The following is a 9399-nucleotide window of genomic DNA, read 5'->3' as shown; positions in this document are numbered from 1 at the left end:
TAGTTTGTTTGTAAAAGATCTGAAATAAATCTTTTGAGTTGTGAAAGGTTTGAAATAAATCTTTGGTAACCGGTTTTTGAAATAGTATTGAGAAAATGAATTTAAAAATCATTTTCTTGCCAAGTTATATGGAAACGTTGTGTTTGTAACACGTTATGTTCATAAAACCATGTATTTGTAAAGCCTTGTTTTTGTAATGTTCGCATAACCGTCAATGCCCACCCTGACTTTGACTCCATACCCCCATAATTCTTTGTATTTGTATAAAACATGGTAGTTAATTTGTATGAACAAGAAGTTTCCGTAAGTATAAAATCCCTGGTATGTAGCAGTGTAAGAGGACTTGTGATCACCAATGGTTTGCAAGGCCACTGACATATGTGAAGTGCAAATAGGGAGACTCAAACCTAGCAGATTTCGCCACGGCAAAGTATGTGGACAAAGTCACCCCACGGTCCGTTTCTAGTTTGGCCGGGGGCTGGGCTCGCTACACCCAGATAGATCTACCGCTCCTGTCCCTCGGTCCCTCCATGAGGACTAATGGCCCCATGTTGTTCCTATCCACTCACATGATCGTATAACACCTCCTTACGTTAACCATACCATGTAAAAAATTTTCGTAATTACTGTAACATATATTCCACCTCAGCCACCCTGGCTGAGCCTCCCCAGCCACCCTGACTGAGCTTTCCCAGCCACCCTGACTGAACTTTCCCAGCCACCCTGACTGAACCTTCCCAGCCACCCTGACTGACTCCTTAGTTATGAAAAATCATTCATATTTCGAAAATAAGCATTTGTTTTGTAAAAACCGGTATGTTTAGTATAAACCTTTCGTAAATCATTTGAGTTCCTCGAAATCCATTCGTGATATGATTTAGAAATACGAGTTTTGCGTTTGTTCAAAACTTTGTATGTTTCTGAAAATTGTGCATGTCTTTCCACCCCGAAAACATTTACAAAAAGAATGTAAAACAGTAGTAAAAAGTGGGGGTTATGAACTCGCCTGAACATTCCTGTGCAAAGCTAGCTAATTACGACTTCGATGATGTCGTTTCCAAGACGTGGCTTGCTAGCGTGCATTCTACAATATTCCTAACATGGAATATCTAATAAGTTTCTAAATAAGGTGGTAACAAATCTACGTGTTACCGAGCTCTACCGAATCGTTGATCGAACGATTTGACGGTAATTTGTCAACTTAAAAGAAGCGAAGGAGTTATATTGGTTAGCTCGTTTTTGAGATGTCGTATGCGAATAAATATATAATGATTTGTATTATATACATCACATCTTGTGCATATTTGCCAAAAATATACGTATATGCCGTTTAGGCGTTTTCCATAAATGTAAAAAGTCATATTTGTTTTGCGAAAGTATCATCGCGTTGTTTGAAGTTTGAAATAAATATACAAACTATATTTATTTTATAAAAGGATTCGTGTCGTATATAACTTCAAATAAATATATAAACTATATTTATTTAGCAAAACAATCGGCGTGTCGTTTGATATTTGGAATAAATATAAACTATATTTATTTTGATGAAACGACTACGTGTTACGCGATGCTTGAAATAAGTATATATACTATATTTGTTTATAAAAGATTCGAGTTTGAAATAAATATAATAATAACTATATTTATTTTTGTTGTCAAAATAATCTTCGTATCGTTGTTCTCGTAGGTTGTGAGTTGTTGATAAAGAAACTTTATATTTGTATCTCGTTTTATAAAAGTCGCTTTATAACAATAATCGTCGTTTTACAAACAAGACGCGTTTTGTTTTATAATAAAAAAACTCGTTTTGTTTTATGGGTTTTCTCGAAAAACGGACAGAGTTTCCTCTGTTTTCGGACGCCCCCGACAACACAAGTTGTCGTTATTTCCCAACATTCAACAAGATCAACAATATTTATGTATGTAATCAATTTAATAAACAAGCTAAATAATAATTCGAGTATTTTTAACTAATGATTTCGTCGATTTTATTCGGTTCAAGCTCGTTTTCGCGTATATATAAAACTATAAAAATAACAAAGCAATCGTGTCGTTAATCTTTACCAAGTCATTACGCCGAAAAGTCGAGCCGCTTAACTGAACTGACCGAGTCAACTCAGTTGACTCGGTTTGACTGTGTTGACCGAGTTGACTCGGGTTTGACCGAGTCAACTGAACCTGCTGACTAACGTTGACCTGAAACGAAACATAATCTGAATCGCAAATCTGAACTAAACCGAGTTCATCTCTTGAACTGAAACGAGACTTGAATTGATACCCACTCCAACGCTTGATGTTGAACCCGAAATTCTGACCCGAGACTCCCGAGCATGAACCAAACGCTCGAACTTGTGTCTGATCTGGACTCGAACTTGACCGAGAACCCGAACCGAAGGTTGACCAGCCGTTGACTTCTGAAAAACCGACGAATTACCCGGAAGGTAAAGAAAAAAAATAATAATAATACAAAACATAAATCGGCTCACCGGAGCTTCTGTCGGGTGGAAACGGCTGCCGCGAAACCCACCGGATATCCTGCTGACCACCGGATAAACGAGCCGACCGGCGGTCCGAGCCTTTGACCGCCGGTTCTCCCTCTCTCTCTCTCTCTCTGGTTATCTCCTGTAAACCCATCGTCCCGCCGCCTCCTCCATTGCCGCCGCCGTGAGCGACGGCGCCGCTCCCTTCTCCGCCTTCTTTCTCTTTCTCTCTCTCGATTCTCTCCTCTCTCTCTTCTTGTTTCAGTGCTCAACACTTACCACCACCCGATGGTGGTGGTCGTTACTTGATCTGTCGAGGGGGGGGGGGGGTATATAACAGAAAGAGGGTGTGGGTGTTATAGAGGATAGAAATAGAACCCGGTAGATGGCGTCACTCCGGTTGCCAGAGCCGAAGCCGGAGAAGAGAGATGAGAGTAGAGCAGGTTCTTGTTTGCTTGAGTATTTGAGGACATGAGGTCCCTGTGTTTATTTGCTCAGTGAGTGTGACCGAGAGAGGATGAGAGTGAAAATGAGAGGCTGTTTAGAATTTGTATGTGTGTAAATTAATATGCAGGCAAGAATAATGAGAGGGGTAGGTTTCTTATATAGAGGGAGGTTAAGATCTATTGGTGATCTTGTGTGTCCCAATCTTTTGAGACAAAAATCTTTTGTTAAGATTTGTAAAGATATTGTAAATCTTGTATGGATCTTACAAATCTTGTTCAGATTTTAATATATTAATATATTATGTGCAGTTTCAGGCTTGTGGGTTTTGGGCTTGGGCCCAGGGCCCACAAGCCCATCTCATGTGTAAGTGGCCCGTAATTCCTACGAGACCCGATAACGCAACGCAAGCTCCATAAGCATAAAATATTCATGTAACATCTATATTTGTCGGCGTTGTCAGTATTTCGTGCGGTATCAGTCCGTTGTCGCATCATATTTAGCCGATTTCCCATAAATCACCACACGCGCTGTATAGCTGAACAAACGTTCCTGGGCGCTCCAAGGGCCTGGTTAAGGTGATTAGCGTCGTAAACATTATTTATTATCGCGTTAATCGCCTGTTAATTACGTAATTAGGTGCCGTAAATCACGGGTTGTCACATTCTCCCCCTGTTACAGAAATTTCGTCCTCGAAATTTAGACTATGTTATCTCCTCGGAATTGTGTTATTCGCAGGTAAGTCCGAATAATAACAAAGTGAATAAACGCGTAATCGAAACAAGACTTATTCGAGTCATGTGAATTCAAGGACAATCCTTCACAATAGGAATCCCAACGGTTTAAAAGAAATGTGTCTCAGTAACTGATATCAAAGGAAACGAGACGTATAGGTACAGTCACTAATGTGACTAAGTTAACAGGGATTCAACAATGAACAGGAACTTCGACCAATCGAATTCCATATGAACGTTTACAACGTGTAAATGAGCTCCAGAAGCAATAACATCCACTGGGTGAACTTAGAATCAACAATCTCAAATGTAATAGTTTGTATGAAACGCTCGATCGTGATCAGCGCAAGCTGCAAGTCATACCGACGCCACAAGGTGTCGTAATGAAACAATTCAATAATAGAGGTGATCGAACAAGTATCACCTGTGTTTTGCATAAAACGCTCAATCATAATTAGCCCAAGCTACAAGTTTGTACCGACACCACAAGGTGTCGTAATGAAACAATTCAATAATAGAGGTGATCGAACAAGTATCACCTGTGTTTTGCATAAAACGCTCAATCATAATTAGCCCAAGCTACAAGTTTGTACCGACACCACAAGGTGTCGTAGTGATTTAAATAATCCAATATTAGCGGTGATCAAACAATTTCACCGTGTTTGAAGTCAAATGAAAGCGTAATAAGGTGAATCCGAAAGTTTGTTTCAAATGACATCATAGAATTTTTCAATTGAGATTTGAACATCAAAGAAATAATGTTTTCGATCGAAGGTGAAGAAGCAATCGCAAAATTTTCGATCGATAATGAAGGAACCGTTAGTAGGTACACCGGAATGTAAAAATGAATTTGTGTACCATTGTCTTAACACACTATTGTATTAAGACTGTTTTAATTATGATAAATCAAAGCGGATTTATAGCAATCAATAAGTAATATTTAAATCCGTGCATGAGATGCCGAAATGAGTTTAGCGCAAGCTTTAGTTAAGTGAAAACACGACCACAAGGTGTCGAGATCAACAAACAATCTAATGGAGTCGAATGCCAAACAAGTTTACTTCGACTCGGAACAAATGAAACACTTGTTAATACGAATTTGAATATGATGTTCTCAATACATCATATGATGTTTTGAATCGAACATGTGTAATGGACAAGTTCAAACAATTGAACTTGGTTTTTGCGCAATCCGACAATAAACATATGTATCAACAAGAAAACTTTCGGCATGGTCACAATGAAAAACCATGTATGTAACTTGTAAAGAAATGATCGTGATACAATGACCATTGAGAGGAGTAGAGATGCGAAAATCTACTCAGTGAGCGTGAAATTCGAAATTTCAATAATAGAAATTTGAAGACTTAACCTGGGGTTTCGTGTGACGACCAATTGTTAGGTGACATTACCGTCGTTAACCGAAATAGGGGGGATGTGGAGACATACGTCTTTTCCTTGGAGTGATTCGTGTCGTTGCAGGATCGCGTGACAAGTTGTCGTTTCCTGGCCGTTAGTTCTCCTGCTGACAGGAATCTAGCGTCGTCGTTGAGTTGCGCCATCGCGTCTTTTCAAAGGCCTCGCCTTGATAGTCGTATGTGACGTACTTCAACCTCTGTTGATGTAAGCTTAAGTTCCACGTATACCTGTGCACTAGCGTCGTGTGCCATGTAGAAAGTGATGTACCCCGACATCCGTGGACGTAAAAATTGAGTTCCATGTATTCCCGTGCGCTATCGTTTTGTTATGCGTAGGCTGCCTGCTCGGGGAGTTAAAATATCATAGACAATGTGGATAATAGTGTGTACCCGAGTTGATATTCGTGATTCCTACGTGATGTCCATGCACAAATAATCGATCATATACGCATGTTAGTCATCAATAAGCAATCAAGTAATTCCCCTAGTCCCACTAGTCTACCCTCCCAGCCTCTCAGACTGAATCCCCTAGTCCCACTAGACTATCCTTCCAGCCTCTCAGACTGAATCTCCTAGTCCCACTAGACTATCCTTCCAGCCTCTCAGACGGAATCTCCTAGTCCCACTAGACTATCCTTTCAGCCTCTCAGACTGCATCTCCTAGTCCCACTAGACTATCCTCCCAGCCTCTCAGACTGAATCTTCTAGTCCCACTAGACTACCCTTCCAGCCTCCCAGACTGAATCTCCTAGTCCCACTAGACTATCCTCCCAGCCTCTCAGACCGAATTCCCTTTTCCGAAGGTTTTAAATGCATGTTTCCTAAACTCTCAGAGTGTTGTGTACTGTATGTAATTATTTTATGCACCGTGTATGAAACACCATAACAGCGTATGTTTGAAAACAATATTTTGACTGCTTGTTTTTCGGCAACGGTTAGAGACCATATTCGAGTACTAGGCGTTCTGTATGTATTCAACGTCTCAATGATCTAAGTCCCCAGGGGGGGAAAGGTGAGGTTAGAGCCTATGTATCACAACAGAAACCTAATTCGCTGTAACCTATAGCTCTGATACCAATCTGTCACACCACGAAATTATCAGAGCCTTGTTGTGACTGGACTGGTATCTTCATTGCACAGCGGAAGCAAATAAGCTAAGTCTTTCTAGAAACTGAACGCCCACTAAGTACTCGACTCTTCATGGTCCTCCTATTCCAACCGTGCTTTGTCTTAGAAATGCAACCTGAGAAAGAACATGCGAAAAAGTCAACATAAAGTTGAGCGAGCTCATAGTTTGTTTGTAAAAAATCTGAAATAAATCTTTTGAGTTGTGAAAGGTTTGAAATAAATCTTTGGTAACCGGTTTTTGAAATAGTATTGAGAAAATGAATTTAAAAATCATTTTCTTGCCAAGTTATATGGAAACGTTGTGTTTGTAACACGTTATGTTCATAAAACCATGTATTTGTAAAGCCTTGTTTTTGTAATGTTCGCATAACCGTCAATGCCCACCCTGACTTTGACTCCATACCCCCATAATTCTTTGTATTTGTATAAAACATGGTAGTTAATTTGTATGAACAAGAAGTTTCCGTAAGTATAAAATCCCTGGTATGTAGCAGTGTAAGAGGACTTGTGATCACCAATGGTTTGCAAGGCCACTGACATATGTGAAGTGCAAATAGAGAGACTCAAACCTAGCAGATTTCGCCACGGCAAAGTATGTGGACAAAGTCACCCCACGGTCCGTTTCTAGTTTGGCCGGGGGCTGGGCTCGCTACACCCAGATAGATCTACCGCTCCTGTCCCTCGGTCCCTCCATGAGGACTAATGGCCCCATGTTGTTCCTATCCACTCACATGATCGTATAACACCTCCTTACGTTAACCATACCATGTAAAAATTTTTCGTAATTACTGTAACATATATTCCACCTCAGCCACCCTGGCTGAGCCTCCCCAGCCACCCTGACTGAGCTTTCCCAGCCACCCTGACTGAACTTTCCCAGCCACCCTGACTGAACCTTCCCAGCCACCCTGACTGACTCCTTAGTTATGAAAAATCATTCATATTTCGAAAATAAGCATTTGTTTTGTAAAAACCGGTATGTTTAGTATAAACCTTTCGTAAATCATTTGAGTTCCTCGAAATCCATTCGTGATATGATTTAGAAATACGAGTTTTGCGTTTGTTCAAAACTTTGTATGTTTCTGAAAATTGTGCATGTCTTTCCACCCCGAAAACATTTACAAAAAGAATGTAAAACAGTAGTAAAAAGTGGGGGTTATGAACTCGCCTGAACATTCCTGTGCAAAGCTAGCTAATTACGACTTCGATGATGTCGTTTCCAAGACGTGGCTTGCTAGCGTGCATTCTACAATATTCCTAACATGGAATATCTAATAAGTTTCTAAATAAGGTGGTAACAAATCTACGTGTTACCGAGCTCTACCGAATCGTTGATCGAACGATTTGACGGTAATTTGTCAACTTAAAAGAAGCGAAGGAGTTATATTGGTTAGCTCGTTTTTGAGATGCCGTATGCGAATAAATATATAATGATTTGTATTATATACATCACATCTTGTGCATATTTGCCAAAAATATACGTATATGCCGTTTAGGCGTTTTCCATAAATGTAAAAAGTCATATTTGTTTTGCGAAAGTATCATCGCGTTGTTTGAAGTTTGAAATAAATATACAAACTATATTTATTTTATAAAAGGATTCGTGTCGTATATAACTTCAAATAAATATATAAACTATATTTATTTAGCAAAACAATCGGCGTGTCGTTTGATATTTGGAATAAATATAAACTATATTTATTTTGATGAAACGACTACGTGTTACGCGATGCTTGAAATAAGTATATATACTATATTTGTTTATAAAAGATTCGAGTTTGAAATAAATATAATAATAACTATATTTATTTTTGTTGTCAAAATAATCTTCGTATCGTTGTTCTCGTAGGTTGTGAGTTGTTGATAAAGAAACTTTATATTTGTATCTCGTTTTATAAAAGTCGCTTTATAACAATAATCGTCGTTTTACAAACAAGACGCGTTTTGTTTTATAATAAAAAAACTCGTTTTGTTTTATGGGTTTTCTCGAAAAACGGACAGAGTTTCCTCTGTTTTCGGACGCCCCCGACAACACAAGTTGTCGTTATTTCCCAACATTCAACAAGATCAACAATATTTATGTATGTAATCAATTTAATAAACAAGCTAAATAATAATTCGAGTATTTTTAACTAATGATTTCGTCGATTTTATTCGGTTCAAGCTCGTTTTCGCGTATATATAAAACTATAAAAATAACAAAGCAATCGTGTCGTTAATCTTTACCAAGTCATTACGCCGAAAAGTCGAGCCGCTTAACTGAACTGACCGAGTCAACTCAGTTGACTCGGTTTGACTGTGTTGACCGAGTTGACTCGGGTTTGACCGAGTCAACTGAACCTGCTGACTAACGTTGACCTGAAACGAAACATAATCTGAATCGCAAATCTGAACTAAACCGAGTTCATCTCTTGAACTGAAACGAGACTTGAATTGATACCCACTCCAACGCTTGATGTTGAACCCGAAATTCTGACCCGAGACTCCCGAGCATGAACCAAACGCTCGAACTTGTGTCTGATCTGGACTCGAACTTGACCGAGAACCCGAACCGAAGGTTGACCAGCCGTTGACTTCTGAAAAACCGACGAATTACCCGGAAGGTAAAGAAAAAAAATAATAATAATACAAAACATAAATCGGCTCACCGGAGCTTCTGTCGGGTGGAAACTAAAGATTATGGTTGTTCAAAGCCTTTTTGTTTATTAATTCATAAAAAATGTATATCGCAAAACAACTGAACGAGGGATTATAAATACGGAACAAACAAATAACAAACTACTCAAGAAACTAGGAGATAAAGTAAAAAACGATCTTATCCTTTACTCCCCCTCAAGTTGGAGCGTGGAGGTCACGAACGCCCAGCTTGTGAAGTAGTATTTGAAGGTGTTGGGCTCCCAAAGGCTTTGTAAACAGATCAGCAATTTGTTGTTTTGTATCAATGTGCAGCGGAAATATATCTTTGGATTCGACCCGTTCACGAATGAAATAACAATCCATCTCGACGTGCTTCGTCCGTTCGTGGAAAACCGGGTTATTTGCTATATGTTTAACAGCCAAGTTATCGCAGAAAATAGGTGTGGCTTGATCTTGAACAACCTGTAAATCAGTAAGGAGCCATCGCATCCAAATTACTTCACTAACAGTGCTCGCCATGGAGCGATACTCCGCTTCTGCCGAAGAACGGGAAACTAC

The 9399-nt window shown here is 39.4% G+C and overlaps 1 long non-coding RNA gene across 1 annotated transcript; it reads right to left on the bottom strand.

The window, feature by feature from the left end:
- Positions 1–1945: 1945 nt before the first annotated feature.
- On the bottom strand, positions 1946–8869 carry LOC118484753. Its single transcript, XR_004874347.1, has 2 exons — positions 8431–8869; positions 1946–6319 (listed from the first exon to the last, which is right to left on the bottom strand). It is a non-coding gene; the product is annotated as an uncharacterized LOC118484753 (long non-coding RNA).
- Positions 8870–9399: the final 530 nt, after the last annotated feature.

This window comes from Helianthus annuus, chromosome 12 (genome assembly GCF_002127325.2).
Source record: "Helianthus annuus cultivar XRQ/B chromosome 12, HanXRQr2.0-SUNRISE, whole genome shotgun sequence".
Taxonomy (NCBI): domain Eukaryota; kingdom Viridiplantae; phylum Streptophyta; class Magnoliopsida; order Asterales; family Asteraceae; genus Helianthus; species Helianthus annuus.
Note: the sequence above shows the minus strand (reverse complement) of the source record. Positions and strands in the feature narration are given on the sequence as shown.